The sequence below is a fragment of the Aquarana catesbeiana genome, linkage group LG13 (assembly GCF_042186555.1).
Source record: "Aquarana catesbeiana isolate 2022-GZ linkage group LG13, ASM4218655v1, whole genome shotgun sequence".
Classification (NCBI taxonomy): Eukaryota; Metazoa; Chordata; class Amphibia; order Anura; family Ranidae; genus Aquarana; species Aquarana catesbeiana.
The window spans coordinates 191,025,265-191,032,722 of NC_133336.1; the positions used below are offsets into that span (position 1 = coordinate 191,025,265).

At 40.5% G+C, this 7,458-nt stretch overlaps 1 long non-coding RNA gene across 1 annotated transcript; it reads right to left on the minus strand.

Annotated features, from left to right (window-relative positions):
- Positions 1-1,417: 1,417 nt before the first annotated feature.
- Positions 1,418-5,468, minus strand: LOC141117685 (uncharacterized). The gene is made up of 3 exons (XR_012237199.1): positions 4,708-5,468; positions 4,515-4,611; positions 1,418-2,068 (listed from the first exon to the last, which is right to left on the minus strand). It is a non-coding gene; the product is annotated as an uncharacterized lncRNA (long non-coding RNA).
- Positions 5,469-7,458: the final 1,990 nt, after the last annotated feature.

A 7,458-nucleotide genomic window follows, 5' to 3' on the forward strand; every position in this document is an offset into this window, starting at 1 on the left:
CTAAAAGCCTAGGCATAGCTTGTCAGATAACACACAACTTTAAGAATAGCTCCACACAGGATCAAGGACAGCCATAGACAGCTGACAAGGGATAACAGTTAAGACCACCAAAGGGCTGATACCATTGGCTGAGCTCATGGTCAAGAGACCTGTAAGAACCTATTTTTTATAGATATGTTTGTAGGAGGGGTGCAGCAATGTAAAAATGTGATTCAAAATGGACAGTGTGTATTCATATTTTTGGCTTATAAAACTTACCTGTCCAGTGGGCTGCCAATAGTGTAAGTAAAGGAGGGGCTGACCAAAGTAACACATTTATGCATTCAGCCCTCAATGAAGTGGAGAGGGATACCTGTCCAAAACATCTACCCCTCCCACCCACCACCATAAAATTTTTCCAATGGGCCACCAGAGGGGGTCAGGAATCTGATAAGTTGACCTTATACTTTTGTCTTTAAATACTCATTTCAATAAATGATATACTTATGTTGGCCAAGAATGTTTGTGTCTAATTGCTTGCAATGTTATGTGCAAAATTACTAATTTTTTTCTTCTTGTTGGACTCCAGTTTCCTTCCAACACACAGGAATGGCAGACTGTAGCTTCCCAATTCCACCACCAGTGGGACTTTCCCCAATTGTGGTGGTGCGATCGATGGGAAGCACGTCAGGATCATACTACTATAAAAAGAAACCCAAAAACATAAATATGATTAGGTAAGTATTGTTATTGAGATAATTTTAAATAGCTATAAAGCACAAACAGTCTCAATGTTAGAACGTTCAATCAATGGTTTAATAGAGATATTCACAATTTCTTCTTGATGCTACTCCATAAAATTATATACAAAATTAAGAAGTATAAAACAAAAAAATTAAACAAATTTGACAATTACAATATTAGAGCACCTGGATCATAAATCAAAAATTGTATCGTCTACAGCTAAAAATACTATAGTGCCTGGAATAAAATTATAAATACACACACGAGCATCAATTGGTGTGTTTTAATCAAGAAAAAAAAATTGAATATATGTTAAATGAGGATGCAAGCTTCAAAAAGTAATACTGGAAGAGAAGATATGCATCTACAGTGCTGGTAACCATCTATGACTGCACAAATCACCATGTCCTTTTCTTTAATGCCCCAGGAAGTGGTGTAAAAAGGTGGGTGGATAAAGAAACTTTTTTCTTTGATACTGGAGAATGATTATGAGATGGATGCGCATATTTGTGTAAAAAAAAAAAAAAAAAAAAAAAAAAAAAAAAAAGAAAAGATACTCTTTCCTGCTAAAGATGAATATGTCAGTGTAATTGAGAAATGAGGCAAATAAAAGATTTACATTTTTAATTTATTGTAAAGTTAAATGGTCAAAAAGGGATTTTTAAAACCAATTAAATATGCTTGAAGCGTTTTTTTTGGTGATGTAAAATTTATTTTAAAAATTTAGACAAAGTGCAAATGATAAAATAAGGTTATTTACAGTTTTTTTTTTATACATCTTTAGCCATACTATTTGATTAGTAACTTAGGAAATGTAAAACTTTTTTTTCTAATAAAGTAGAGCAAGCATCTGTCATATACACACACACTGTTTTAGATACAAACCTTCAATATAATGAGACCTATATAACACTATCTTTAAAACATTTAAAAAGACAAACAAAAATTAGAATATAATTTAACATTTATAGACAGAAAGACAGAAAGACAGAAAGACAGAAAGACAGAAAGACAGAAAGACAGAAAGACAGAAAGACAGAAAGACAGAAAGACAGAAAGACAGAAAGACAGAAAGACAGAAAGACAGAAAGACAGAAAGACAGAAAGACAGAAAGGGCATTTTACATTTTTATGAACCTTAGGTAGGGCATAGAACGTGGGGGTGCGTGGAAAATGATTCAGTTCTTTTAACTTTGCATTCAGAGTCAAACATGTATTTATAAGTTAGATTGCGTGCAAAGATACAAGTCCTTGATGGTTTCCATTATGTCGATACTGACCACCTTGATTGCGTGTCCTTTTATTTTGATGTGCTCATGACTGAATAGGATAGTGGTGAATGAACCTGTGAGGAAGTAGAAACAGACAGAAGAATCAGATTCAGATGCGTCATCCATTTGTGCGTGTATATAGATATATAGAGAGAAGTTCTTTACAAAATTTCTATTTTTACCACCTGTCCGTTTGTATGCATGCCCTTCCGTGAATGCCATTTTATCTATGTTGAATTTTTTCTGTTTCTTAGTGACAATTTCTTTAAATATTTTTAAATAGTCTGATCTCCTTCCATTTAGGGGGAAAAGCAGTAAACTCAAGAACATGCTTATATTGCGTATTGATGGTGTCAATCTCAAGATTTAGGGCCTCTATGTCTTTAGTATATTGAGTAACAAGGTGGGTCATCAATTCTTTGCTGCAATTAGTAAGAGTACTTTCCCATATTTTTTTAAAAATCCTGAGGGATTTCGAATTGTAGGGAATATATGGAGACGCAGGCCTAATGGGCTTACGTCCTCTTTAACCGCTTGCCAACCAGCCGCCGCAGTTTTACTGCGGCAACATTGTCGGCTGCGCAAATCGCCACCATCTTATGTCCCTACCTTATTTGGCCACTAGAGGCGCGCGCCCCCCCGCTCGCCCATGGACCCAAAGCGAGTGCCCGGCGGTCGCGATCACCGCCAGGCTCCTGCGATCGCTTGGGGCACACAGAGAACCTGGGATCTGTGTGTGTGTTTCCGGTTCTGAGGGGAGAACAGACAGATCGTCTGTTCATACAGAGTATGAGCAGCACTCTTCCCCTACACAGTCCCCTCCCCCCTTCAGTTAGATAATTAACCCTTTGATCAACCCCTAGTGTTAACCCCTTCCCTGCCAGTGACATTTTTTACAGTAACCAATGCTTTTTTTACAGCACTGATCGCTGTATTAATGCCAATGGTCCCAAAAACGTGTCAAAATTGTCCGATGTGTCTGCCATAATGTCGGAGTTCCGATAAAAAAAAAAAAAAGATCGCCTTCATTACTCGCAAAAAAAAAAATATAATAAAAATGCCATAACACTATACCATTTTGTAGACGCTATAACTTTTGTGCAAATCAATCAATATACACTTATTGCAAATTTTTTTTACCAAAAATATGAAGAATACGTATCGGCCTAAACTGAGAAAAAAAAAAAAATAGTAAAACGTTTTTTTTAAATTGTCACTCTTTTTTGTATATAGTGCAATTGTCAAAGTGATGCAGTGTCAAATCGCATATATATATATATATATATATATATATATATATATATACACACATACATACACACACACACACACACACACACATATACATATACAATTACTTCAATGGGATGCAATACCGCAAGCGGCCAGAGGCGGGGGGGGCGCCGGAGAGCCTCGGAAACTGCCCAAGTACACTTCGGCTGACCTTGGAAAGGCTCGTGAACAGTCTTTCCGAGGTCAGCCGAACTGTCCTCGGGCCTTTCAGTGCATTTCCGAACGCCGACGATCAGCACTGTTCGGCTCCAGCGCCCCCCACCTCAGGCCAAAAGCGGTACTGCACACCGCTTTGGCCTGAATCCTGCTCGTTGTGAGACAACACTTTCTAGGAACCTTAGAAAAATACAATGCTCGTTTTGCGAAACGCTCATTAACCTCGTTACTCACAAACTGAGGTTCCACTGTATATTTTTCCAGAGACCCTAGAGAATAAAATGGTAGTCATTGCAATGTTTTATGTCACACGGTATTTGCACAGCGGTCTTTCAAACACTTTTTTTGGGGAAAAAAAAAAAAAAACACACCTTTCATGAATTTAAAAAAAATAAACCGGTTCGCCCAATTTTTTTTGTAGAATGTGAAAGATGATGTTACATCGAGTAAATAGATAGCAAACATGTCCCGCTTGTGGAACGGCGACAAACTACTGTTTATTAAGAGGCAGGCCATCTATTCAGCCCTTATCAGGACTTCAGGAAACACATTAAGCCTAAATTCACATTGATGTGATTGGACATGTCAAAAAGCTTGCCAAATCGACGGCTATTGCTGGCAATGTCCGAATCGGTGCGACACCGACTTTGCGGCACCGCACTGATCCCAAAAGTAGTTTCTGTACTACTTTTGGCGACTTCGGGTGCGATTTCAATAGATATCTGTGCAGGAACTCGCACAGATGTCTCTGAAATCACCCCCGAAGTCGGACTGACATGCAGGGAATGGAATCTTGGGAGTTCAGCTGAACTCGCACGATTTCAATCGCGCAGCTCAGTGTGAACCTGGGCTAATGCAGAGAGAATGGCTGTGCCAGATCCAGATTCCCCAAACCTGCCAGTGATTACTGCATGGGGATGGGACTGCTAGCTACAGCCAACAGAGAGACACTGTCAATATTACACAAAAAAAAAAAAAAAAGGGAGGAAATAGGTCAATACAGGGAAAGGAGAAAAGAGAAGGAACTTACTGAAGTTAAAGTGACAGTTGGTGACAGATTGGTAAACTTACCTTCTCCAACCATGAAAATTCAAAACACAATTGGGTCCTTAATGTAGTCCATACATGCTGATGGTGACGGATTTATGCACAAGGTAAAGGCCATAAACTACTCGTGAAGAAAGAAAAGAAAAAAATAGGAGTCATTATTGTCATTTATACAATTATTATGTGTTCATTTCAAGATGATGTCGAGGACACTTACCTTTTATGTAGTAAATTCTATCTATTAGAGTGGAAACACACGGAATGTAAAAATAAAAGAATGGTTTACAAAAAAAATAACCAGGACCTGCAAAAAAATATTCAAAGGTCAGTCCAAATCATGGGCTCTACAAATTAGAACAGAATAATAAATGACGAGCGACGTTATATCATGATTACCTATATGTACATCTACTATTTTTCCCATTCCTAGTGAAGTAGGGAAAAGATTTATTCCCTGTCAGATTATTTTTGCCATCTTTGTCCTATTTGAGAGATTCTCTTCTAGACACAAGAGGAAGTGAGAGAAAATCTCTCCAAAGTGGCACATCCCCCTGTGACACATCCGGTGTTACCCGAGTGCCCCCATTAGAAGATTTCTCCCCATTACTGTTCTCATGACAACTTAGAATTTGAGATCTTCTCTTACTTTCAGTCCAGGTGACAATGGTCAGTAGGACAAGGAGAGGGTAAAACTCCACAGAAGGGAAATAGAAAGCAAAAATAACCTGGCAGGGGATCTAACCTGGAGTCTCGGTGCACACTGGTGTGATGCGGGAATCACAGGCAGTTCACACCGACATCTGCGAACCACTGCGGGTGTCAATAGAAATTTAATGACACCCCCAAATCAGTACACAACGCTGTGCAAACTGTGGAATCGAATCGCATGGGTCTGAACTTGGGATCGACCGGTAAAGTTTTTCGGTGCTGATACGATACCAATATTTCGGCCACCTCTTGGGCAAATATTATGTGTGAATATTCTGGACATTTAAAATTTATTTATACACTGTCCTTTTACATTTTTTTTTCTCTACACTGTTATTGCTGTCACAAGGAATGTAAAAATCCCTTGCGACAGTAATAGGCAGTGACAGGTACTCTTTATGGATGGATCGGGGGTCCATAAGACCCCAAAACCCTCCTCTGCACTTAAATGTATTCAAAACGTGAAGATCTGCGTTTTTGAATACTTTATATTTTTTAAAACTGGCGCCTTTAAGCTGTCAGTAATCCAGGATGTGATGTCATGACATTGCTTCCGGGTTACTAGACCCAAGACCTGAACCAAGCATCGGCTTCGTTCGGGTCTTCGGCCAGCCAGCGGATGCGTCTGCTGGTTGCTTGGGCCTTCTGGTGGGACGGGAGAGTCTGGGTGAGCAGCTGCGGGGGGGGGGGGGGGGGGGGGGGGGGTGGGGAGGTCCCCTCCCACTACTTGTAATAACAGTTGAGCGGTTGCTGAGCCGCATTGGTTGTTATTATAGTAAAGCTGACCGTCCGCTCTAAAGAATGGTACCGGGGTGTTGCCCGCAGCTGCATGCATCACCCCAGTAAAACCCCTTGACGCAATATCGGTAATATATGTAAGTTTTGTGGCCAATACTTCAAAAAAAAAAAAAAAAAAAGTGGATATCGGCCGCACCGATAATCGGTCGATCTCTAGTCTGAACACCCATGTGATCAGATTCCAGCGCACACCAAAAAAATATGAGTCCTGCACCATTTTGGCGAATGATGCAATTTCAGTCATACAAACTGTATGGCCGAACTGGCATTGCCCAGACATCACATGTGACATGTACAGCAATGCGGTACGAATCACATACTATCTCTGGCATTAGTGTGAACCCAGACTAAATCTGAAGAGCTGACTTAATTTAGAGATGGGTAAAGTGTATGCCCAAAAAAAAAAAAGGGAGATTAGACACCATCTTCCCGATGGGGACACTAGTTCTGGTGACATGAGGATTTTCTCACTTTTGAGGGATTTCCTTGCACCTTCTGTTTTGGCTATGGGACAGGAAGTGAAATCTTCCTGATGCGGCCACCAGTTCAGTTGACATGCTGGAATTCCAACATTTGGAATGTGGTGGGATCAGTGGCCGTGAGGGGGCTGGGATCAGCAGCATCAGTGGCAGCGGTGGTATCAGTGGCAATGGTGGTGGTGAGGGGGGGTGGGATCAGTGACAGTAGTGGTGGTGGTGAGGTGGGATCAATGGCAGCGGTGGTCGTTAGGGGGGTGGGATCAGTGACAGCTGTGGGATCAGTGACAGTGGTGGTGGTAAGGAGAATGGGATCAGTGGCAGAGGTGGTGAGGTGGAATCAGTGGCAGCGGTGGTGGTGAGGTGGCTAGGATCAGTGGCGATGGGATCAGTGACAGTGGTGAGAGGGGTGGGATCAGTGGCAGCGGTGGCCTAGTGGCAGGTTAGGGTAATATGGGGTGGTATAGTGGCAGGTTAGGCTAATATGGAAAAGAATTAACCCCTAACTGGACTTTTAAAGGCACTGGAATTCATATAGTAGAAAAGTATAAATGTTATTGGTAACATACATATATCAAAAAATACAAGATAAAAATGGCAGAATGTTTGAACAAACATGTATATGAATTTAAACAGTCACCACAGTGATTGATACTGTTGTCTTATGATTCACCCAACGCGTTTCAGTTTTTCAAAATCTCCTTCGGGGTACGTAAGAGAATCAATCATGCGTCTATAAATGTATTAAACGGTTTAGATAAATATACAGAGACATAGAAAAATGGTAGTATACATTATTCATAAGAATATACGTGTGACACATGTACTTACACCGAGACGGTCATATGAAAACATTCCACTTAGAATATTAAGAAAGTATATGCCCGTCTAATTCTTTGCCCTTAAGCATCAAATCTGCTGAAAAGTGGCCTAAAGACCCGGAAAGGATCAACACCCAATACTGCTGAAGTCAGAGAGGCGGAGCC